General features: G+C 48.2%; 1 protein-coding gene across 8 annotated transcripts in view; it reads left to right on the plus strand.

Annotated features, from left to right (window-relative positions):
• The window catches only part of LOC137420710 (metal transporter CNNM2), a 147,938-nt gene that overhangs the window by 51,211 nt on the left and 69,683 nt on the right, over nucleotides 1-27,044 (plus strand). The window lies entirely within an intron of this gene.

The raw sequence follows: 27,044 nt of genomic DNA on the forward strand, positions 1-27,044 counted from the left end.
GGCCAAAAGGTCAACATAGGCCAAATTTCTAAAATCCTCAATTGGCTTCCAATTGACTTGAAATTTGAAGAGGACTTGCATATCTGGTCACTGAATTCAACCACCAAGTATATTTGAGGTCAACATCGGCCAAAAGGTCAACATAGGCCACATTTCTAAAATCTGAAATTTTCATCTAATTGATGTGAAATTTGAAGAGGACTTGCATATCTGGTTACTGAATTCAACCACCAAGTATTTTTGAGGTCACCATAGGCCAAAAGGTCAACATAGGCCATCATGTATCATTGGAAAACTTTTGGGGGAGGGCGGATTTTGCAAGTATCGTGCTACGCATGACGTCTTCTTGTTTGTTTGTTTGTCACCAGCCCACAGGTCACAATTTTCAACCAATCTTCACGAAACTTCACCAAGTGGTAGAGTTCGTCAAAAGCAAGAAGCCTATTGTTTTTGGGGTCAACATAGGCCAAAGGTCACCAAATTTCCTAAACTTCTAAAATCCTCAATTTTCATGCGATTGACTTGAAATTTGAAGACCACTTGCACATCTGGTCACTGAATTCAACCACCAAGTATTTTTGAGGTCAACATCAGCCGAATGGTCAACATAGGCCAGATTTCTAAAATCCTCAATTTTCATCCAATTGACTTGAAATTTGAGGAGGACTTGCATATCTGGTCACTGAATTCAACCATCAAGTATTCTTGAGGTCAACATAGGCCAAAAGGTCAACATAGGCCGAATCTCTAAAATCCTCAATTCTTATCCAATTGACTTGAAATTTGAAAAGGACTTGCATATCTGGTCACTGAATTCAACCACCAAGTATTCTTGAGGTCAAGATATGCCAAAAGGTCAACATAGGCCAAAAGGTCAACATAGGCCAAAAGGTCAACATAGGCCAAATTTCTAAAATCCTCAATTTTCATCCAATTGACTTGAAATTTGAAGAGGACTTGCATATCTGGTCACTGAATTCAACCACCAAGTATTCTTGAGGTCAACATATGCCAAGCGGTCAACATAGGCCAAAAGGTCAACATAGGCCAAATTTCTAAATCCTCATTTTTCATCCAATTGACTTGAAATTTGAAGAGGACTTGCATATCTGGTCACTGAATTCAACCACCAAGTATATTTGAGGTCAACATCGGCCAAAAGGTCAACATAGGCCACATTTCTAAAATCTGAAATTTTCATCTAATTGATGTGAAATTTGAAGAGGACTTGCATATCTGGTTACTGAATTCAACCACCAAGTATTTTTGAGGTCACCATAGGCCAAAAGGTCAACATAGGCCATCATGTATCATTGGAAAACTTTTGGGGGAGGGCGGATTTTGCAAGTATCGTGCTACGCATGACGTCTTCTTGTTTGTTTGTTTGTCACCAGCCCACAGGTCACAATTTTCAACCAATCTTCACGAAACTTCAACAAGTGGTAGAGTTCGTCAAAAGCAAGAAGCCTATTGTTTTTGGGGTCAACATAGGCCAAAGGTCACCAAATTTCCTAAACTTCTAAAATCCTCAATTTTCATGCGATTGACTTGAAATTTGAAGACCACTTGCACATCTGGTCACTGAATTCAACCACCAAGTATTTTTGAGGTCAACATCAGCCGAATGGTCAACATAGGCCAGATTTCTAAAATCCTCAATTTTCATCCAATTGACTTGAAATTTGAGGAGGACTTGCATATCTGGTCACTGAATTCAACCACCAAGTATTCTTGAGGTCAACATAGGCCAAAAGGTCAACATAGGCCGAATCTCTAAAATCCTCAATTCTTATCCAATTGACTTGAAATTTGAAAAGGACTTGCATATCTGGTCACTGAATTCAACCACCAAGTATTCTTGAGGTCAAGATATGCCAAAAGGTCAACATAGGCCAAAAGGTCAACATAGGCCAAAAGGTCAACATAGGCCAAATTTCTAAAATCCTCAATTTTCATCCAATTGACTTGAAATTTGAAGAGGACTTGCATATCTGGTCACTGAATTCAACCACCAAGTATTCTTGAGGTCAACATATGCCAAGCGGTCAACATAGGCCAAAAGGTCAACATAGGCCAAATTTCTAAAATCCTCATTTTTCATCCAATTGACTTGAAATTTGAAGAGGACTTGCATATCTGGTAACTGAATTCCACCACCAAGTATATTTGAGGTCAACATAGGCCAAAAGGTCAACATGGGCCACATTTTGTAAAATCCTAAATTTTCATCTGATTGACTTGAAATTTGAAGAGGACTTGCAGATCTGGTCACTGAATTCAACCACGAATTATATTTTAGGTGAACATAGGCCAAAAGGTCAACATAGGCCAAAAGGTCAACATAGGCCAAATTTCTAAAATCCTCAATTTTCATCCGATTGACTTGAAATTTGAAGAGGACTTGCATATCTGGTCACTGAATTCAACCACCAAGTATTCTTGAGGTCAACATAGGCCAAAAGGTCAACATAGGCCAAATTTCTAAAATCCTCAATTTTCATCCAATTGACTTGAAATTTGAAGAGGACTTGCATATCTGGTCACTGAATTCAACCACCAAGTATCTTTGAGGTCAACATAGGCCAAAAGGTCAACATAGGCCACATTTCTAAAATACTCAATTGTCATCTAATTGACATGAAATTTGAAGAGGACTTGCATATCTGGTCACTGAATTCAACCACATATTATAATTTAGGTAAACAGGCAAAAAGGTCAACATAGGCCAAATTTCTAAAATCACCAATTTTCATTTGATTGACTTGAACTTCTAAGAGGATTTATATACATGGTCACTGAATTCAACCACCATCTATTTTTGAGGTCAACATAGGCCAAAAGGTCAACATAGGCCAAATTTTTAATATCCTCAATTTTCATCCGATTGACTTGAAAATTGAACAGCATTTGCACATTGAGTCACTAAATAGGGAAACTAACTATTTTTTGAGGTCAAAAGGTCAAAGGTCAACTCAAGGTCAACCTTCCAAAATCATCATTTTTCATCTGAAAAATCATCACTTTTCATCCTGTTGACCCGAGCTTTGATCAAGATTGTAAATTTTAATCTTCATGAAATGGACAATTTGCTGTATCATTGGAAAACCTTTTTTGGGTGGGGGGGGGGGGGGGCGGCGGATTTTGCAAGTATCGTGCGACGCATGACGTCTTCTTGTTTATTCATTCATTCATTCATTTATTTATTTATTTTGTTTATTTATTTCTCAAGTTTTAACATTTCATAGCATATTGAGTGGTGGTGGTGGTGGCGGTGGTAGTAATGATGTTGTGTTCCCATTTGCTCATTCTCAGAGCCGTGGAGATGTCCATGATTAGACGTAAAACAATTTTGTGGTTAAGAACCAATCTTGGACAGGTGTCACTGTTGTCGGACGTGAAAATTTCTGCTGAGCATCCGTGGGAATTTCTGCTGAGCATCCGTGGGAATTCAACTTGCCATGTTTAAATTTAGCAAAATTTTGCGTGATGAGTTTTTAAAGACAATTTACTGATTAGCTATTTGAAAACCTTCTGGAGCATTAAAAGTTTTGATCTTTCCTCAAGGAAATGTTTTTGAAATCGGAAAAAAATTATCATAACATTTCACTTTGTGACATTTAGATACTAGAAATGAGATGTAATTTGGGTTTGAGAGATAATATAAAGTGAACTGGAAAGGCACTCAGTAGAGCGCATACCTCCGCTAGACTGAACAGTTAACATTATGTATCCCACTGGTAGGCTGGATCTGCATGTGGACCTTAACTAAAATCTAATCGGCTTGTTCTTGTCACTTACCCAACTCGTCCACCACATTTAGTCCGAATGTGTCCACAACTTTTTGAGATATCTTGCTATGGGAGATACACTACATGACCAAAAGTATGTGGACACCCGAACATCGAACATCTCATTCCAAAATCATGGGCATGGAGTTAGTCCACCATTTGCTGCTATAACAGCCTCCACTCTTCTGGGAAGGCTTTCCACTCGATGTTGAACTTCCGCTTCCGGTCTTGCCGGCGAGGTTTCGTTTATTCGCAGCTCTCCACGCTCTCCATCGAAATCGAAGTTAAGTAATTGTTCCCATTTGTATTTTCGTTATAACTGTATTTATTTTATGGTGTGTGTACGTATATTGTGTCCCGGGGAAGATTTTCGGTGCAAATCTTTCATACCTGTATAGAAAATCGTGTGAATTCGTGTCGTGTCTTGAGGCCTTGTACAGTGTACAACCTTGAGGCTTTGTTTTTCTCTCAGCGGTCCGTCGTTTGTGCTCCAATAACTTTCGTTCTCTGCTTTTCCCAGTCTTTTCACCCCATAGCCTACTTCCTTGTGTAAATCTCAACTCAAAAAAAAAACCCCCAAAAAAACAACATTTCCTTCTCTGTTCTTATTCTTTGTTCTCATTCGTTTATTCGTTCTTATTCGTTCGTTCGTTCTTCGACCACGTGTTTCTCCCCCATTTCCCCAGATAGTTTTCACTGTTATTAACCTTACAATGGTTACACTTTCCCCTCAAGTTCTGTATTCCGTCGTATATTATAACACCTTTTTCTTCTTCTTCTTTAAAAGGCTGCTTTCGACTTGCTCACCAAATCTATTCATCCCAAAAAAAAATTCCATCTCTTGTAGTGCCTTTTTTCTACATTCCCTAAACTCTCCTGCACTCCATCCTCCATCCAACGTCCTTAAACGTATTTTTGACTCGAAGGTCACAAGAAACTAATTTTGCAATAAATGTTCGTTTCCCATTAATCGTACACTTTCTAAAATCCAATCTCACCCCTCCCCTCCAAATCTTCCCCATAACCCCTCCCCTCCAAATCTTCCCCATCACCCCTCCCCTCCAAATCTTCCCCATCACCCATCCCTTTCAAATCTTCCCCCTTTCCCCTCCCCTCCTAATCCTCCCCATCACCCATCCCTTTCAAATCTCCCCCCTTGCCCCCTCCCTCCTAAACTACCCCCTCACCCCTCCCCTCCAAAACTCCCCCTCGCCCCTCCCCTCCTAGACTCCTCCCTCACCCCTCCCCTCCAAATCTCCCCCATATCCCATCCCTTTCAAATCCCTCCCCATGTCCCTTCCCTCCTAAACTCCCCCCTCGCCCCTCCCCTTCAAATCTCCCCACCCTCATTTCTTCTCAATTTCCCCCCTCTCACATCCCCTCCTCAAAGCGCCCTCCCTGCTTCTTCCCCCTTCCAACTCTCACCTCCATCTCCCCCAACCTTCTGCCTCGCTCTTCCCCCTCCTCAAATAACACCTCATTGTGCCTCACCCAATCACCATCAAACCTTTTGTCCGCCACATCCTTCCCTTTCTCCGAGCTATTCTGAAATCTCTGACACACCTTCAAAAGCTCTCCCTACCTCTTCCACCTCTTCCACATCTTACCCTACCCCTCCTCCCCCCTGTTCTGTATCCGATGCTCCCCCTTCCTCTTCATTAACGGTATGGACCTCAAACATCCGGGGTCTTCGTTCAAACTTAACTGATCTCTCCATACAGGTTGCTTCTGTCAAACCAGACGTGATCTGCTTAACAGAAACTTTCCTCCTTCATGATGTCTCTGATTCCTTAGTATCTCTCTCGGGTTACTCCCTCCTCCGGTATGATAGACCTGAGCCTCGTCCTGGAGGTGGGGTTGCTATCTTTATCAAAAACTCTCTTCCTCACTCGCCCTGCACTGCACTCTCTCCACCCTACCCCCACCCCCAGGAATACCTCTGGCTACGGCTTCCCCTTCGCTCCCACCTCTTGTTCATATGTGTATTGTACCGTCCACCAAACAGGGATGACTCCATCTACATCTCGCTGTCTGATAATATGGACCAACTTCTATCTACTCATCCCAACTCTCTCTTCCTCATATGTGGTGATTTCAATTGTCACCATGCCAGTTGGCTGGGTGTGGGTACCTCTCTCACCAGCCATGGCTCCTCAGCAAAGGACTTCTGCGACTCACAGGGACTGACACAATGTCAATTTCCTGACCCGGATCTCAGTCAACGGAGCATCTTCTCTTCTGGACTTGGTTATGACTAACTTCCCTGAAAATGTCTGCTGCTCTTCTTCTGCTCCAATCGGATCATCTGATCATGTGCTTGTTAAAGTGGACATCTCTCTGACCATTCTCAGGGAGCCTGCTCAGGGTCGACGAGTCTGGCATTTCACTCAGGCCAACTGGCACGGTCTTCAAGCAGCAATCAATCATCTGGACTGGTCTCCCATCTCTACCACCTCTGACATCAACTCATCCTGGGAATTCTTCCATAGTAAATTGCTCTCTCTCATGCACAGATTTATCCCATCTCGTCTTCAGTTGTCATACCCTTCCTCCCGTCCATGGTACACGGAATCTTGTGGTGAGGCTGTTGCCCAGAAACAACTTGCCTTCGTCTCCTGGAAAGCAAATCCAACGGAAGGAAATCTCATTTCCTTTCACAAAGCCCAAAACAAGTGTGTGTCCACCCTCAGGAGAGCCAGGAAACAATATCTCTCCGTTCTCAAGACCGAACTCTCTTATCTGTCTCCCTCTTCCAAATCCTGGTGGCGTCTGGTCAAATCTGTTTCTGGTGTTTGTTCCCCCTCCATCCCCTCCGTTACCTCAAACGGCTACACAGCTGACTCCGCACGTGAAAAAGCTGAATGCCTCAACTCTGTGTTTGCCTCTAAATCTTGTGTCCCAAACCCACCATACCCAGTCGTACCCAGCTGCTGCTGGACTTCGTGTCCTTTCCTCCTGACAAGGTGGAAAAGTTTCTGTCAACCCTCGACTCTGATTCTGCAACTGGACCTGACGGCATCAGCCCACGGGTCCTCAAATCCTGTTCTTCCGCTCTTTCACTCCCTCTCTCTGTTCTCTTCACCCTCTCTTTTGCTCAAGGTCAACTGCCATCTGCTTGGAAATCAGCCAACATCACTGCTTTGCACAAAAAAGGTGCAAAAACAGATCCTAGCAACTACAGACCAATCAGCCTTCTCCCAATTATCAGCAAAGTCATGGAATCCATCATTGCTTCGGATATGAAATCTTTCCTCTTCTCCAATGGCCTGATCTCTGATCATCAAGTTGGTTTCAGACCAGGTCACTCTACTCTGGACATGCTGCTTCTGCTGTCTCAACAATGGATGGAGGTCCTCAATGCCAAACAGGAAATTAGAGCTGTCTCCCTCGACATATCACGTGCCTTCGATACGGTCTGGCACCCCACTCTGCTCACCAAACTCTCCTCCTTTGGTATACATGGAAATCTCCACGCATGGCTGGTGGACTTCCTCTCTAGTCGTAGTCAACGTGTGGCCCTGAATGGGTTTCTCGCATCTCCTCTTCCTGTTCAGGCTGGAGTTCCCCAAGGCAGTGTTCTGGGCCCTGTGCTTTTTCTGGTCTTCATCAATGATCTCTCTGACTCTCTTGAAAATTCTCTCTATCTCTTTGCTGATGACTCCACTCTCTGCCGCTCCATTCCTCATCCCTCAGATCGGCAGTCTGCAGCCTCCTCACTCTCTGCAGACCTGGACAAAATCACAGACTGGGCAGACAAGTGGAACATGTCTTTCAATCCTGACAAATCTCACACTCTTACGATGTCTCTCCGAAAAGACCGACTGGACAACCCTCCCATCTACTTTCTGAATAATCCTCTCCAAGAAGTTCTGTCACTCAAGCTTTTGGGTCTCACGATCTGCCATGATCTTTCCTGGGAAAACCACATTTCCAAGCTGGCCTCCAAAGCCAGTCGCCGACTGGGCATCCTCCGTCGTGCGAAGTCCTTCCTTGGCACACCTGAGCTCCTCACCACATACAAGGCTTTCATCCGCAGCTCAATGGAGTACTGCTCTCCCCTCTGGGCTGGTGCTCCTGCCTCACACCTAGCTCGTCTTCACGCTGTTGAAACCAAAGCGTTCAGAATCATTGGAATCTCCCGCGATGACGCTATCTCCGAGGGCCTTTCACTTAATCACCGCAGGCAGGTTGGTGGTCTTTCCGTCTTCTACCGACTCCTCTCCGGCCTTGCTCCCCCAGCTCTCTCTGCGCTCTGTCCCCCAAATAATCCTGCAGGTCGCACAAGATCTGCCTGCAACCCTCTTATGGTTAAACTGCCAAAATCAAGACTTTCTGCTCACCTTCACTCCTTCATTCCTCTTTTCTCCCACCTCTGGAACAAACTCCCTCACTCTCTTCAATCCCACTCCTCCCTCCAGGTCTTTAAAACGGCTGTTCACCACCATCTCTTATCTTCCCCAATCCAAAACCTTGATCTTTTCTACCCCCCCTAATTTCACCCCAAATCCACTTTTTTGAGGTGACTTTTGACTTCTTTCCTGGAAGTCCTTGGTGTCCTTGCGTTTTATACCTATCCTGCCTCCCCCCAGGCCCTCTCCCTCCAAAAACATCTCCCGATGTCCCTGTTCTCAAATGTTGTGTTTGTGTGCTTCCTCCCCTTCTCTCCCCATCTTGTCGACCGCTCCTCTTTTTATATACTTTGTTTGCTTGTTTGTTTGATTTGTTTGTTTGATAAATGTTCGCTCTTTCACGAGCCTCGACTCTGTATACAAAAAAAAAAAAAAAAATTGCTGTGGGGATTTGCCTCCATTTAGCCACACGAGCATTAGTGAGGTCGGGCACTGATGTTGGGTGATTAGGCCTGGCTCACGGTCAACGTTCCAATTCATCCCAAAGGTGTTCGATGGGGTTGAGGTCAGGTCTCTGTGCAGGCCAGTCAAGTTTATCCACACCGATCTCGACAAACCATTTCTTTATGGACATCGCTTTGTGGACCCGGGCATTGTCATGCTGAAACAAGAAAGGGCCTTCCCCAAACTGTTGCCACAAAGTTGGAAGCACACAATCATCTAAATTGTCTTTGTGTGCTGTAGCATTAAGATTTCCATTCACTGGAACTGAGGGGCCGAGCCCGAACCATGAAAAACAGCCCCAGGCCATTATTCCTCCTCCACCAAACTTTACAGTTGGCACTATGCATTCGGGCAGGTAGCGCCCTCCTAGCATCCGCCAAACCTAAATTAGTCCGTCAGATGTCAAATGGTGAAGCGTGATTCATCACTCCAGATAACGTGTTTCCACTGCTCCAGAGTCAAATGGTGGCGAGCTTTACACCACTCAGGCTGACGCTTGGCATTGCGCATGGTGATCTTGGGCTTGTGTACGGATGCTCGGCTATGGAAACCCATTTCATGAAGCTCCTGACGAACAGTTGTGCTGATGTTGTTTCTAAAGGCAGTTTGGAACTCGGTAGTGAGTGTTGCGACCGAAGACAGACGATTTTTACTCGTTATGCGATTCAGCACTCGGTGGTCCTGTCCTGTGAACTTGTGTGGCCTACCACTTCACGGCTGAGCTGTTGCAGCTCCAAGATGTTTCCACTTCACAATAACAGCACTTACAGTTGACCGGGGCAGCTCTAGCAGGGCAGAAATTTGATGAACTGACTTGTTGGAAAGGTGGCATCCAATGATGGTGCTACATTGAAAGTCACTGAGCTCTTCAGTATGGCCCATTCTACTGCCAATGTTTGTCTTTGGAGATTGCATGGCTGTGTGCTTGATTATATATACCTGTCAGCAATGGGTGTGGCTGATATACCCGAATCCACTTATTAGAAGGGGTGTCCGCATGCTTTTGGGCATGTGTTATATCTATATGTATATATGTATGTCCATCGAAATGTACACATATACACATATATACATTTTGATGTACATACATAATTACATATAGATACAATACATGCCCAAAAGCATGCGGACACCCCTTCTAATTAGTGGATTCGGGTATATCAGCCACACCCATTGCTGACAGGTATTTATATAATCAAGCACACAGCCATGCAATCTCCACTGTTTGGATTGAAGTTCCGATCTGTCCGTGAATGTCCTTTATTCCATTGGTCCGCCATTGCTCGCACCAAGAGTAGCGATCGGCCTCAACAAAATTAGCATCAGCCTGGCGGGTACAATGGTTGGTCGGCCATCTAAATTTTCATCTAGGAACAAAAGAAAGTGGTACACCGCCGAAGGGTATGGTTCGTTCCCCGATTGAAACCGTCATGTGGTACAGGTAAGCGGATTTAGACGATGGACCCTGCTATCATGCGACGGTCCAATTGGCATTCGTAGTTGCTGGTTCACAACCTGCCAAAGTACAAAGTTATTCGTGTGTGGCAGCCTCAGGTCCAGTAAGTTTTGGAGGGAATGGAGGCCAACCCCCTCATGGTGGACCCGTAACCCTGGGCCGTAACAATATATTGTTGCGGATATGAGGATTGTGTTTTTTTATTGTGTTGTATTGTATCGTAAATTGTGTGAATTATTGCTTTAGTCTGGACCCTCCTACCTCCGTAGTGTAAAGGTCAAAGGGCGTCCCATAATTAGTCCATAAAGCATACACGTTAGCCAATCATAGAATACCCCTGTTCAATAGTTATATCTTTATTATGTGTATTAGGGTAAGGCCTTGTCTTCCATTAAGATGACACTCCATTGCACCAAGTGAAATAGATAGATTCCTTTCATTCCCCATTCCCACTCCCAAAACTTTCATTGCCAAGCCTCGATTGCCAATTACATCCCCTCCAAAACCACCATTGAACATGTGCTCGGGTCGGGGAAGAAAGGCGTGCCCGCCCGTCGTCATCAAGGGCGGAGCCAGAGGGTCGCGCGACCAGCCAGGGCCGAGGTGAGCACACCGATGGGCGTGTCCTGAAGGCCGGCGGCTTGATCGCCGGAGGCGCTATAAAAGCGCGCGCACAAGGACGTTGTAGAGTGGAGTAGTTGCTGAGTCGTGTAAAAAGATCATCCAGAGAGAACCAACTGTAAGAGAACCAACTGCGAGAGTACATTGAGATCACCCAAGGAAGCTTTGTACACAGCAACGGCTGATCAAGTGGACCGATGCTTGTTCCTGAACTGGTGCTTTTCCGAGCAGAGTCCGAGGCTGGCATGTGAGCAAAAGAACATAGAGAACATTAAGGAGATCATCATCCAGGGAAGCACAAAGCCTGTTGTAGTCCTGGCAAAGCACGCGGCGGCCACAGCAGCAACAACACTCAACAGCCGCTTGGGGCCTGGACGGCGGTTTTGAGCAGGGCCGCGAAGGAACGGCGGCTGCCAAACGCGCCGATCGTGCTGCAGGACCCCTTGGACTTTCCTCTCCCTCCAGCCATCCACCTCCTGCCCATCCATCCTTTTGTGTACGTGAGTTTGTTCTGTTTGTTTTGTCCCTGGGTTAATTAAGTTTGTATAAGCTGGCGTTGCACTGTGTCTAATATCTTCTGTATATTATTTTCTTATCTTTCCTTCTCCGTGGTTATTTTTGAGCCTGTACATAGTAAATAAATTATATTCGTATTTCCAATCTTTTGTCTTCTTCTTCACATCCGTGTCGCTTTTGTCTTTTCCCTATTGAATATCTGTGGCGCGATCCGGCCAACGTTCGGGAATCGGGTTAGTCGGGGTAACTGTTAGGCCGCGGTGCCATCCGCTCGGCAAACCAACATCCTTAACCGCGGGCCGTAACAATTGGTGTCGGGAGCGGGAACGGACCCGAAGCGCACGTAACGCGCTCAAAATTACAAGCTGCTGAAATTGTTTTAAAGACAAAACCCGAATTTTGAAATCGCGCCATGGCTGGTCAAGGCGACGGGATGTCGGTGGGAGAGATAGACGGGGTAGAATCGACCCAGGACCTAGGGGAAATGTATGTGGAGGAGGGCAATGAGGAGGTGGTTGAGGAGGTTTCAGGCGCGCAAAATGGCGCCCTCGCGCACGTGGTTGAAGGGTCCCAAAATAGCGGCGCCGCGGAGGGCGAGCCCACGGTGGCGGCTGGGGACGCTGGGCAAATCGGGTTTGACCTCAGATTATTCTTGACCCAACTGAATGCAAAAATGGATAGGATGGGGGCCAAATGGGAGAAATGGGAAGCCAAATCGGGGGGCTCGATGGAAAAATCGGGGGGCTCGGAAGCAAATTGGAGGGACTCGGAAGCAAATTGGAGGGGCTCGGAAGCAAAGTTAAGGGATTCGGAAGCGGAGTAGGAGACAAACTGGGGGGCATGGTTGGCCAAGCCAAAGAAATTAATGAGGGGTTGGAGAGGGACAGAGACCGCAGGTTGAGCGAAAGGGTCCCAAGGGTGCACGAGGAGGTAACGCGGGTCGAGAAGCACTTGTTGAACGAAGTTGAGAAAGGCACGGATAACTGGATCGGGGTAGAAATCGCGACACGGGGTTTGGAGCAGCTGGCGACCGCTGAGGTAGAGGAGGGTGTTTTATTAAAGCCAGCGGTCGTCGAGGTGAATAAAGAAAAAGTGCTGGGAATTAAAATTGAAGAGACGACGGAGGTAGCCCGGGAATTGCAGGGAGAAATGGATTATGCTCAAAGTCCCTGCTCACATCACGATGCTGTACTTAATAACCCAAATGAAGATTTGCAGGTGCGCGTGGAGAAGGGAATCCCCCAGGTGAGTCGTGCTGTGTGTTGTGCGGGGAGATTTTGCAGGAGGATGTTTGACGACAAGAGAATTGTCGCGCGATTGGGATCGATATGGCACCCGGGCGTTGGTGAAGGGTCCCGTGTGAGTGGAAATGGCACGCGTGTGAAAAAAAAGTGTGCGTCGGTGAGTGGGTGTGTTATAAAGTGTGGGAGTGAAACCGAGTGCGAGCGAGAATTCACGTCGGGGTGTACGGAGTGTGACACGAGTGAGTTGGTGGTGGAGCGGGTGCGAGGATGCACGTATGGGATGAACGGCGAGGGTGTGCGAGAAAGCACACCTGAGTTGGTAGTAGCGCGAGTGCGAGGGAGCACATCGGAGCGCGGTAGTGGGTGGATGCAAGAGTGCACACCCATGGTGAGTGTTACGGAGGACGTAACGGAGGAGAGGTGTGGACCGAAGTGTGCGAACGGTGAGTGTGCGCGAGAGGTGTGGTGTGTAACAGGGAGAGCGTTGGTGGAATGTACGGACGGCGTTGGAGCACCGAGCTCGGTGAGGGTGAAAGGGGTAGCGTATGCATGTGAGCATGCAGGTGAAGCATCGACGGTAACCGGGTTAGCGGTTAGAGCGACGGATAGCCGATGCGAGCACTCGGGGCGCGGTGTGCTTTGTTGGATGCCAGACCCGGCGCGGATCGAAGCTGCGTCGCTTCTCTTCGAAGCGTCGTTGCCGATTCGGGCTTGGCCCCGCCCCGCATGGTCGAGTCCGGGCCTTGTCGGGCGAGGCGACCGGCCCGGTTCAAAGGCGAGTGGGAGGAAGCGGAACGGTGCCCCCTCGTGGGGACGGGGTTCCGCCCGGGCGAGCCTCAGCCATCGGGCCCGGGACCGCAAGGTACCGAGCCGCGATGATGCGTGGAACCTCGGCCCGAGCATGCCTCCTCCCCAGAGTCATGAATGCCGGACGGATCTAACCAAGGCGACCAAACCACCCGAATTCATTGCTCGGCTTTGCGAAGCCGAGTTTTAATGTTGTGACGACGCACCGAGGCTAGGATATAGCTGACAGTGATGATGATGATACTGATAGTGTTTTTGATCCGAAATTTAGAAAAGTGAATAGAATTGGCAGGAATTGGAAAATTTTTGGTTGGTTGCAATTGGATGAGCCAAATTGGTAGTGGGAGATACCCGATGTGGTGGGATGGCAACTCTGTCATCCTTCACAGCGGGGGCAAAGGAGCACTAGTTATGGGGTTTGGCAGTGAAAACTAGCCCGGGAGGGTTAGGATATCGTGTGTAGGGACCTAGAGATTGACCTTAGGTAACGTTAAGGTTAGGAAGCGACTTTGAACTGGTAGTGGGGACATAGAGAGGGTAGTTGGATGATAATGACGAGGGAGCGCAATAGTTTAAAGGGGCGACTGGGAAGCGCAAGTTCCAGAGGGGAGTAGTTAGATGAGATGATGCCGTGTGTTTGAGGATTGGAAGTGTATTGAGCGTGAACAGGAGTGAGGAACAGGTGTGATTGCACAGGTGTGCAACTGGACAGGTGTATGGAGCAGTGTATGAGTGAGTGATGGTGATGAGTGTTGTATTGACTGAATGGTCCTGGGAGGAAGGAGGGTGCAGGTGGCACCAGGTAAGATTGCACAGGTGTGCAACTACAGGTGAATGGAGAACAGGTGTATGGAATAAATGGTCTGGAGTATATGGAGTATTGGAATGGATGGTCGTGGAGTGAGTATGGTGGAAACTATGGAGTGGAGTGGATGGTGCGGAGGTGTGAATGGGGGAAGAATGGACCCCCATCACGAATACCCGGGGCGGGTAGTGTAAGTGTTAGGTAGAGGGTACAGGTAAATTGTGGTTGGATATTGGCATCTGTGGTGCGGGTGGAAGAATGGTGATTTGGATGGGTGCATTAGTGACGTGGAAATGGCTGGGCGTGTAGCCTGTTAGTGTGTGTAGTTGGTTTGGGCACTCCACCACTGTGAGGATGTCGGCCAGGTGAGGCCGCAGGTGGGCTCTGGGAGCCGGTAGAGTTGTTGTGGATGGGGCCCGAGGATCCGGAGGACGGTCCCGGGTAGCCCAGTGCCAGAGGGCACCGAAGGGTGACAGAGCCAGGAGGGGCCTTCCCCAGTTAGATAGGTTAGGGTGAGGAGCTAGGTAAGCTCGGGTGGCAACTGCAGTGGTGGAGGTGTGTAGGTGGGTAGACCTGCTGGGAGAGCTGCACGACCCAGCCCAGAAATTGTGCAAGGGCACAGGGAGATGAATCGGGGGAGTGAGACCCCAAATTGAGAAGCACCACAGTTTGGTCAATGGGAATTGGTTTTTAGAACCCATAGTGTAAGATGGCCAATGGATTGGCAGGGAAAGACCCCGGGTAGTGTAAAGTGTGTTAAAGTCATTTAGAGGATAGTTAGGATTGAAGTCTCCTCGCACCATCTGCATCCCCTCACCTGGGATGACGTACCTCCACACCATGCCAGTTTGTTTTTATTATTTTTATGATGCAAATGTTTTGGATTGTGAGACGCATCATGACGTGGGTGTGACATTGTGCTTTGATGTTCCATCTCTTCCTCCTTATGAGGATTGATGATGAATTGGGTGATGGCAAATTTTGGATAGAGGGATTGTGGGAACGAATTTGGTATAGGGGAAATATGGGGAAGACGTGACAGTAGTGACGAATTTGTAACTGTGTAGATTTTTTTTATATGGGGTAAGGGCAAGGGTAGTGTAGGTGACAGGGGGGGTGACGTACGGTAGGGACGAGCTTTTCTCACTTCGCTCTCCGTACGCACTTCGCCTTGCATTGCCTTGATTGATGTGTACCCTTGTGACCTTACCCCTCGCTCATCTGTCTCTCCCCCCCTTTGTCTCCCACATGAGGACCTGTGCGCCACTGGGCGCCGAGGGGAGCGTGCGTGAGTCCGCCATTGTGCGCCCGGAACTCCCAGAACCAGCTGTCTGCATCGATGCACCACATTATGGACCACATGTCTGTGGCCGAGCACCACTTATGGACCCCATGGGTTGGGGCATGGCCCCTCTGCTGGAACCGGCCATGAAGGCCCGAAATCTTGCTGGCGGACCTTGATCACAGGGCACCGATGCCCCACAGGTGAACCACACTAGTCGGCCCTGTGGGCCATAAATAAATAACAATGGACACGTTGGGTGCATTTTATTTTAATACAAATAGGCCGCCAGCAAAGGAAGATGACAACACCAGGAAAATAATAATAGCCAGCAGAGGGAGCCGAAGAGCAAGAGACCACCTGCAGGGTTAGGGGTTGTTGTTTTTATTTTTATTCATGAACAATGATGACTGTGCACCGATTGGTGCTTGAGGGTGTGTTGGTGCGTTTTGGGTGCTTTCATGGTGCATTGATGCAGAGCAGACTGTCTCCCCCCCCCCACCCCCCCCCCCCCCCCCCCCAGAACAGAAAGAACAATCACAGGTCCTGGGTTAGTTTTGTAAATAAAGCAGAGCCATTGTAAATAATGCTCCCCACCGTCAGTGTATAGTTTTAAGACCATTCCGCAATTCGGTTAGCTGTGGGCGTGAGTCTGTTAGGTAGGGTGCAATGGAGCAGCGGGACATATTTATTTATGTTTTAAAACTGTCGCACTCAGGGTCAGGTTAAAAGTAGAGGGAACTACACCTACGTGTCACACTAAGTTAAAGTTATAGGCCCGGGACGTGCCTAAGAGGAGGAGGGTGCAGTGTTGCGGATATGAGGATTGTGTTTTTTTATTGTGTTGTATTGTATCGTAAATTGTGTGAATTATTGCTTTAGTCTGGACCCTCCTACCTCCGTAGTGTAAAGGTCAAAGGGCGTCCCATAATTAGTCCATAAAGCATACACGTTAGCCAATCATAGAATACCCCTGTTCAATAGTTATATCTTTATTATGTGTATTAGGGTAAGGCCTTGTCTTCCATTAAGATGACACTCCATTGCACCAAGTGAAATAGATAGATTCCTTTCATTCCCCATTCCCACTCCCAAAACTTTCATTGCCAAGCCTCGATTGCCAATTACATCCCCTCCAAAACCACCATTGAACATGTGCTCGGGTCGGGGAAGAAAGGCGTGCCCGCCCGTCGTCATCAAGGGCGGAGCCAGAGGGTCGCGCGACCAACCAGGGCCGAGGTGAGCACACCGATGGGCGTGTCCTGAAGGCCGGCGGCTTGATCGCCGGAGGCGCTATAAAAGCGCGCGATCAAGGACGGTGTAGAGTGGAGTAGTTGCTGAGTCGTGTAAAAAGATCATCCAGAGAGAACCAACTGTAAGAGAACCAACTGCGAGAGTACATTGAGATCACCCAAGGAAGCTTTGTACACAGCAACGGCTGATCAAGTGGACCGATGCTTGTTCCTGGGCTGGTGCTTTTCCGAGCAGAGTCCGAGGCTGGCATGTGAGCAAAAGAACATAGAGAACATTAAGGAGATCATCATCCAGGGAAGCACAAAGTCTGTTGTAGTCCTGGCAAAGCACGCGACGTCCACAGCAGCAGCAGCAGCGCCGGCCACAGCAGCAACAACACTCAACAGCCGCTTGGGGCCTGGACGGCGGTTTTGAGCAGGGCCGCGAAGGAACGGCGGCTGCCAAACGCGCCGATCGTGCTGCAGGACCCCTTGGACTTTCCTCTCCCTCCAGCCATCCACCTCCTGCCCATCCATCCTTTTGTGTACGTGAGTTTGTTCTGTTTGTTTTGTCCCTGGGTTAATTAAGTTTGTATAAGCTAGCGTTGCACTGTGTCTAATATCTTCTGTATATTATTTTCTTATCTTTGCTTCGTGGTTATTTTTGAGCCTGTACATAGTACATAAATTATATTCGTATTTCCAATCTTTTGTCTTCTTCTTCTTCACATCCGTGTCGCTTTTGTCTTTTCCCTATTGAATATCTGTGGCGCGATCCGGCCAACGTTCGGGAATCGGGTTAGTCGGGGGTAACTGTTAGGCCGCGGTGCCATCCGCTCGGCAAACCAACATCCTTAACCGCGGGCCGTAACAATATATTGTTACAGACGTGGCTTGGATGTTATTCACCGAGCGGTTTTGGGATGACCACGTCTGCACAAGATTATACTCGATATTATACCCGAACGTTGACTAGTCGCGCGATGCTAGGTCAATGAAGGAACAGACACACGGCTGGGATTAAAATGACGACACCAGGGATACGGTTCTCAAGACCTCCGGAGGAGATTATATTCGTGCGGAAGGTCAGATTACAGGGACGAGAGGTACAGCACAGAAAGGTGGGCACTTAGACACAACCTTATATTAACCCCAACAGACGACAGGCAAACGGGACAAGGCTGACTCACACGGGGATTGATAGCAGGAAAGCGGGTATCGATGGCTCCAGGTGCACCTGGGCTCAGGGCAGAATCGACCCGGTTCGGTCCGGTCCAAAGATGCGGGGAGGTATCGTCGCGCTGGGGTGGCGGTGGCTTCCTCTGCTCTCCGTAGTTCAGGCGCATCTGACGTCACGTCCGCTACGTGGCCGCGTATATCCGGCGGGGAGTGACACGCCCTCAGCTCGTCAGCTCCGCCTCGTGGAATCGGCACGTTGCTTCTCATTGGGTGCGTGCGGGGGGGGGGTTACCGGCTCCGCCCCTGACGAGGAGCTGACAAGGAGCCCCTTCGTGGTAACCCCGTGGAGCGCATGGTCTGGAGCGCATCGTCTGGAGCGCATTGTCGATGGCGGCGAACCGAGCCGGTGGGAGGACGCACACTCCCCCCCGCGCAGCGCCCCTCTGTTGTTGTAGACGGGGAAGAAGATGGGAGGAGGTACGGGAAAGGTCCTAAACTCACTACTGGTGCCATATAATCACATTCTGGTGCAACGAAGAGTCATAATTAATGGAAACGAGTCCTTAACTGACATAGACTAAGAATAACTAGCAAGATGTCCGAAAGTTGTCTACGTGTGATGCGGTGGACCTGGGCACGACATTTAATGGGGGAAAAAGGGGAAGGTCGGCTCTACTGATTGTTGTTTACAGACAATGGGACTAGGGAATGGGGGATTGGGGATAGTTGGGGAGTATTGGGGAAAATAGGGGAATATTTACAAGCGGATATGGAGGCCAAATTCCATATTCGCAACATTGCACCCTTCTCTACCCTCGGGGCGTCCCGACCCGATAAATTTTTACCTACTTTAGTGTGGCACGCAATGTAGTTCCCTCTACTATTAACTCTACCCTGAGTGCGACAGTTTTACAGATATTCACAAATGAGTAAATATGTCCCCCTGCGACGTTGCACCCTTCTCCTCTCAGAAACACACCCACAAGATAACCGAATCCGGAAAGAATTCTCAAACTAAACATACAGCCGGTAGGGAGCATTATTTACACAAGACTATGCTGATATTTACACTACGATCCAGGACCTGTTTTTGGAGGAACACATGCAGATGTTATGCATAGAGAGAGCACGCTTGCCAGCATCGATACACCAACCCACGAGTGCTCTGTGGCCGACGGCCTTTAATAACGTGCAGAGCACCCCTTCCAAGCATCAAGCACCACCCCATCACACAGTGAGCACCATCCGGTGCACCAATAAAGTGTTTATTAATCATTGTGTGGTGTCGCAGCCGGCCGATGTTCTGCCGCTGGTCTTGCCTTCGTGTGGTGCACTTGGCCTTCTTACTTCTTTTCAAAAATAAAGAAAGGCGCCAACCGCGTCCATTTCTGTATTTTGGCCTTCAGTGGTGTCAACTATAAGTGGTTCACCTGTTTGGCATAGGTGCCACGTTGACCCATAGGTCCTTCCACGGGTGGTGCTTGGCCGCAAAAGAACTGCGGTCCATTGTGGGTGGCCACAAACATTGCGGTCCGTATGGTGTATCGATCCAAGCAGCAAGCAGCGAAAGTGCAGGCCCACAACTGCGTAGCCAGCACCGCTCTCTCCTCTCTCTCTACCCCAAAGCCAGATCCTCGGAGGTGGGAGACAAAAGAAGAAGACAAGTGAGTAAGGTGGTAAGGGCGCAAAAGTGCACGCAATATAAGATGATGCACACTGGGGGCACATGGGAACCAGGTGAGACAGGTACGTTCCTATCGTACGCCCCCCCCACCAGGTAACCTACATGGCCCCTCCCTTACCCCTTACTGTATCCACAAAACTCAACACTACCCATAAACATCTATTTTACAAATCAACAAACATCCCTACTGTCTTCCCCGTTCCTCCCATAAACCAAATTCGTCTTCTCTCCCTCCTAACCAATCAAATTTGCCATTTTCAACTCTCATCAAAATTTGCCATTTTCAACTCAACATCAAAATTTGCCATTACCAATTCATCATCAGTCCCTCCTAGGGAGGGAGAGATGGAATCACCCCAATGTCTCATCCACGTCGTGATGCGTCTCACCAATCCACACAGCAATTCTCATTTCCTGCAACAAAACAAAGAAAACACAGGTGTGGAGTCATCATCATCACCACAGGCAAGTGGCTGCGTATGGTGCGACAGGTTCATCAATCCTAACTATTTCCTAAGTGACTTTAACAACTTTACACTACCCGGGGTCTTTCTCCGGCCAAACCATTGGCCCTCTTACACTATGGGTTCTAAAAACCAATTCCCATTGGCCAAACTGTGGTGCTCTTCAATTTGGGGTCTCACTCCCCCGATTCATCTCCCGGTGCCCTCGTACAATTTCTGGGCTGCGACGTGTACCTCTCCCAGTGGGTCTACCCACCTGCACACCTCCACCACTGCAGTTGCCTCCGAGCTTACCTGCTCCTTACCCTAACCTAACTACCAGGGGAAGGCCCTCTGGCACTCTCCCCACTCGGTGCCCTCTCTGGCACTGGGCTGCCCGATCCACACCCGGGATCCTCAGGCACCCACTCACAACTACCGGCTCCCAGAGCCCACCTGCGGCCTCACCTGGCCGACATCCTCACAGTGGTGGAGTGCCCAACCAACTACACACACTAACAGGCTACACGCCCAGCCATTTCCACGACACTAATGCACCCATCCACAACACCATTCTGCAACCGCACCACAAATGCCAATATCCAACCACAATTTACCTGTACCCTCTACCTAACACTTACACTACCCGCCCCGGGTATCCGTGATGGGGGTCCACTCTTCCCCCATTCACACCTTCGCACCATGCACACCACTCCGTACCACTCACTCCAACTCTCTCCACACCCCTGTACCTGCACACCTGTGCTCTCACACCTGGTGCCACCTGCACCCTTCTCTCCCCAAGCGCATTCGCGCTGATCCACAACACTCACTACTCATACACTGCTCCACACACCTGTCCAGTTGCACACCTGTGCAATCACACCTGTTCAATTCTCACACACACGGCATCATCTCAGCTAACTACTCCCTTCTGAAACTTGCGCTTCCCAGTCGTCCCTTTAAACTATTGCGCTCCCTCGTCATTATCCTCCATACTAAACTACCTGCGTCCCCACTACAGGTATCAGTCACTAACTAACCTTAACGTCACCTAATGTCATCTTCTAGGGCCCTATCCATATAACCTAACCCACCCGGGCTAGTTTTCACTGCCATACACCCCATAAGCTAGTGCTCCTTTGCCCCCACATGGGAAGGATGGTGGATTTGCCATCCCACCACATCGGGGGTCTCTCACTACCAATTTTGCACATCAAATTTCAACAAATTAAAAATTTGCCAATCACTGCCCATCATCTGCCAATCACTACTGCCAATCCCTTGCCAATCATCAAATTTTGTTTTTCTCTAATTTTGGGTCCAAAACACTAACCTCATCACCCAGTCTACTCACTAATACCTCTCGGTGCGCCAATCCCTGTCCAAAGCCCGGCTTCGTAAAGCCAAGCAATGGATGCTGGTTGTTTTGTGCCAGCGGCTGGATGCGTCCGGCACTCGGTGCAGGGAAGGAGGTTTACCCGGGCCGAGATCCCACGCACCATCTCGGCACGGAGCCATCCCATGGCTCGATCTCGGCCTGCCGGAATGCCTCACCAAAAAGTGGTCGCCATGACGACCCTTCCTATCCTGCCGCCCGCTCCGCCTAGTGGAGCACGGACGCGGCCGTTCAAAGCGAGGCCCAGCACGCACCGAGGGCCCGATTCGGCTATAAGTCGTTCTAAACTCTATCCCGTCTAACGTCGATGCTTCACCTGGACGCTTACACCTCGCAGCCCGTTCCTTGCTCACACATCCAGCCGTGCCCATGCTCCTCGTACCTTTCCTTACACACCCAGGTACACTCATTCCACTCACAGCCTTGGTCACACACCTGACCACCGAACATTTTGGCACACATTCGTTCGTAGCACACCTCACCAAAACACCTCTTCGCGCCCCCTCCTCGATCACCTCCTCTGTGACAATCACAGGCGTGCCCTCATTCACACACCCAACCACGTGCCTCACCACCAACTCCAGCGTGCATTCCCACTCACGCTCTACCATTCCAGGTGTGCATCCTTCCATCCCAGGTGTACATCCTCTCTCACCTGTCACAACTAACTCACGCTCCATGTCACTCTCACTACTCTCACCTCCATTCTTGACAGCGCACTCACCCTTACTCTTGACAGCGCACTCTTTCCTCGTGCACCTGTCCGTCACACACCTTTCTCGCGCACACTCTTGCGCACACTCTCCCGTCACACCCTCTGTAACACTCACCACCCCGCGCTTCCATGTGCCCCCTCGCACACGCGCTACGACCGACTCACTCTCGCCAGCACCCTCACTCCTTGGCACACACTTTTTCCTCACACACCCCAGAGTCGGACTTTCTTGCACACCTCCTTTTTCGCACACCAGACCTGTCGCACACTTCACCAACGGCCTCTCACGAACACCCGGGTCTATCTCGACCCCCAAGCTTCTTAAATCCCCTGGCGCATCATACGCACGACCATATTGGTCACCACTTACACCGGGTCCTCTTCCTCTTCGCTTCTCCTCCATCACCTGCGAATCCCTCATCCGGTTAATGAGCACATCATCACGATCCAAACACAGACTTTGGACCAATTCTTTTATCTCCTCTTTTATTTCTTTCTTATCCCCTCTCCGTCGCTTCTTAATTTCACTCATCCCTTCTTCCACTTCTTCTAATTTGTGCTTCACCTCTTTTATTCCCCGGTACGTCTCCTCAAGCTCGTCCTCCAAGGCTACCTTGACCGTTTCCAGGTGCGTCCTCACCTGCCGGTCCTTCGTCTCCATTACCTCTACCACCTCGTCCAACCTCGTTGTCAGTCCCTCACGTACCATCTGACATTCCCTCTTCGTCGCTACCAAGTCATTTTTTAGTTCTTTCTGTGTTACTTTTAACCCTCCTAATACCGCAGTGTTCCTTTGAACCTGCTCCACTAACTCCGTCTGTCCCACCGTCAGCTGCTCCACCTCCTGCGTCAGGTCCTCTATGCCCCTTGTAACTTTACAGTCCCCTTTCTCACCTCCTTCTCCATGTGCTCCTTACAGTGCCTCACCTCCTCGCGCACTCCTGGGACCCTTTCGCCCAACCCGCGGTCTCTGTCCCTCTGCTCCCTTGCCTCTCTATCGGCCCTCATTCCGTTCGTTGTTTCTTCAATTTGGTTTCCCAATCGCTCACCCTGAGCATCCATCCGGTTCCCCATTACCCCTATTTTGCCCTCCAATCGCTCACCCTGAGCATCCATCCGGTTCCCCATCCGCTCACTATCAGCCCTCATTCCCATCATTATTCTGCTTTCCATTTCTTCATTATTCTTGTCCATAAGGGCCTTCATTTGCATAAAAAACAAGTTCAAATCCACCGGGGGCGCTGCCACGGTCGCTGGCGCGGTGATCAGCGAGGCGCCATTTTGCGCGCCCGCTTCTTCGTGCGTGACGGCGCTATTTTGCGAACCTGCCGCCCTCACTGCTTCGCTCTCCTCCTGTCCCTCATTTTGGTCCTGGATCGACCCTACCTCTCTCTCCTCTACCGGACCCCAGCTGTCTTGATCCGCCATAGCGCGACTTTCAAAATTCGGTTTTTTATTTTTATTTTCGTAAAACAAATTCAAATTTCGGCCGTTATAATTTCGCGCGGGAAACGCGCTCCGAATCGATTCTAACTGTTACAAATTTGGGCCTAATAAATTTAGTCCCGGGTTCGAATTCCACTCCTCGACACCAATTGTTACAGACGTGGCTTGGATGTTATTCACCGAGCGGTTTTGGGATGACCACGTCTGCACAAGATTATACTCGATATTATACCCGAACGTTGACTAGTCGCGCGATGCTAGGTCAATGAAGGAACAGACACACGGCTGGGATTAAAATGACGACACCAGGGATACGGTTCTCAAGACCTCCGGAGGAGATTATATTCGTGCGGAAGGTCAGATTACAGGGACGAGAGGTACAGCACAGAAAGGTGGGCACTTAGACACAACCTTATATTAACCCCAACAGACGACAGGCAAACGGGACAAGGCTGACTCACACGGGGATTGATAGCAGGAAAGCGGGTATCGATGGCTCCAGGTGCACCTGGGCTCAGGGCAGAATCGACCCGGTTCGGTCCGGTCCAAAGATGCGGGGAGGTATCGTCGCGCTGGGGTGGCGGTGGCTTCCTCTGCTCTCCGTAGTTCAGGCGCATCTGACGTCACGTCCGCTACGTGGCCGCGTATATCCGGCGGGGAGTGACACGCCCTCAGCTCGTCAGCTCCGCCTCGTGGAATCGGCACGTTGCTTCTCATTGGGTGCGTGCGGGGGGGGTTACCGGCTCCGCCCCTGACGAGGAGCTGACAAGGAGCCCCTTCGTGGTAACCCCGTGGAGCGCATGGTCTGGAGCGCATCGTCTGGAGCGCATTGTCGATGGCGGCGAACCGAGCCGGTGGGAGGACGCACACTCCCCCCCGCGCAGCGCCCCTCTGTTGTTGTAGACGGGGAAGAAGATGGGAGGAGGTACGGGAAAGGTCCTAAACTCACTACTGGTGCCATATAATCACATTCTGGTGCAACGAAGAGTCATAATTAATGGAAACGAGTCCTTAACTGACATAGACTAAGAATAACTAGCAAGATGTCCGAAAGTTGTCTACGTGTGATGCGGTGGACCTGGGCACGACATTTAATGGGGGAAAAAGGGGAAGGTCGGCTCTACTGATTGTTGTTTACAGACAATGGGACTAGGGAATGGGGGATTGGGGATAGTTGGGGAGTATTGGGGAAAATAGGGGAATATTTACAAGCGGATATGGAGGCCAAATTCCATATTCGCAACAATATATACAGTAATACCCCGGCCTATGTCATTAATTGGTTCCATAAACCGTGACGTAACTCGGTTTTTGACGTAAACCGGGCATAATGCCTTTTAGCTCTTTCACGAGCCTCGATCTTGTATCCCCAAAAAAAAAAAAAAAAGCCTTTAAAATGCCGTAAAATGAAGACAAACACCGTAAAACGAGAGTAAATAACTCGCGAAAGTATATAACTATCGCTAAACCTTAAAGAACACTAAAAACACATTTTTGTCATATTTTTTAATGAGTAATGAACACAATTAATAAATGAATTTGTGTTTACAAATTTGAACAAAGTTTACAAGAATAATAAATAAAATTAATAAGATTATGTTATTCACCTTAAACATGGCGTCTCTTCTGAACACAAACACACATTTTAGCAGTCTTAGCTGGCGGCGCTTTTTCTGTGACGTATGCGAGAATACGTTCCCTATCATGAATGATGGTCGATACCGTCGACCGTGGCAGCCCTAAGGCATAGACCTTATCGCGAATCGGTAAATATCAACAGAGGGCGCTCCACCGCAAAGCATGATTGGATCGAAAAGGGGGCAAAGGTAAACACGAACCCAGAAGAGGAAGCGTCTGTCTACGATCGACGCTGTGTTTACAGAAAGGAAGATGGCTAATGTGAAAGAAATTCAGCGTTTTTTGGCATTAAAATCCAGCGATTTAAAGAAATATTTGAGGGAAAGGGGGGTTCCCATTGGAGAAGAGAAACAACCTGCTTATGCCAGCACAGTTCCTGAATGTTGAAACCTCGATCGGCCATACAAATATCGCCGGGCTGGAACTTGTCTACAATGTTCGTCATCTTTACAATTTTTTTGTCCGACGTGTTTCCTCCTGTAGGTTTGGAAATGTATGAAATTGTTCCGCTAGGTGTAATACCAACAAGGCACTTGAGAGTAGGTCTTGACTTATATTTGCTGTACACTTGCGAACAAGACAGCGACCGCCGGCGGCGCTATTGCCCCTTTCCGATCCCATGACGCATTGCGGTTCTGATTCGCGATAAGGTCTATGCGCTATCACCGACACTTTTTCACCTTTTTCATACCTTTTAATCGGATTTAACTTATCTTCCATCGTAACCACATTACGCTTGGAAACACTAGCATTATCCTTCTTAGGACCCATGGCTAACACAGACACAGTAAAGGAATACTGTACGTCACCTCATTTGAATGAGAACCAGCAGCTGCGCGTACGTACAGTATACTGCACGTACATTTGTATATTTTTTATGTGCTTTTTATTATATTTTAAATTGTTTTTTAGCTTCTTTTATTGTTAATTTATGTACTATTTTATTTATTTTAAATATATTTTTAAGGGAATTTTTTTTTTCCACATCCGTTGGAGTGACGTAAAGTCGCACATAATGACGTTCGCTGAACTGAAATTTACTCTAGAAGAGTGGCGTAAAGTCGGATTTGACATAGGTCAAAATCGCGTAAAACGGGGTATGACTGTATATATATATTTTTTTTATGGACAAGTTTACGGTTTTTACATAAATTTAAATTTACAGACACTTTTTCTTTTTTTGATTTACGGATATTATTGTCATGTTTATTTTACAGTTTACAGTTAAAAATTACAATTTTCAAATGCTAGATATTGATTGAGGTTTTTTTTTTTTGTTTTTTTTATTGTTTACATATGCATTTGTGGTTTTTGTACATAAGCTTTCATTTACAGACTCTTTCTGGCATTTCTGTGTTTTTTCCCGGTGTTACCGGCTTCGATATCCGTCGGCACGCTAAATTTGAGCTTTCTACAACATCCAGAAGTACCGAACATTAATATCAGTCAGTCAGTGAGTCAGTGGTTAGAAAGTCAAAGAGCTTTATATATTAGATATATACAATATTTCAAAACACACTTAGGTCACAAGTGTGCCTTGCTGACCGAGTCCTCAGTCAAAGTCCTCAGCATAATCCCATTTCTGTCCTTCAAGCTCGATACGGTCAGCTAAGTTGGGCAGCAGGGGCATGGAGCCATCTCCACATGCAGAATTTTACACTCGGATGCATACGTACCCCACAACCCCAGTCAGCGCGAAAATAAATTGCAACAAAAAACAGCTTCCACTCCCAGAACCCACAGCACCAAAAATATATGCTGGAGCACCCAACCAACCACCTGGCCTTACAACACATTAATTTATTTATTTACACCTTCTTGTGGTTTCTCCCCACTTTAATATTTTCGTTTTGTATTTGATATGGTGTGTGCATCCACATATACTCTTACATTGTTAAAGGCTCTTATTTGAGCCTTGAATTATGTATGTATAAAA

The sequence above is a fragment of the Myxine glutinosa genome, chromosome 2, assembly GCF_964187855.1.
Source record: "Myxine glutinosa chromosome 2, kmMyxGlut1.1, whole genome shotgun sequence".
Taxonomy (NCBI): domain Eukaryota; kingdom Metazoa; phylum Chordata; class Myxini; order Myxiniformes; family Myxinidae; genus Myxine; species Myxine glutinosa.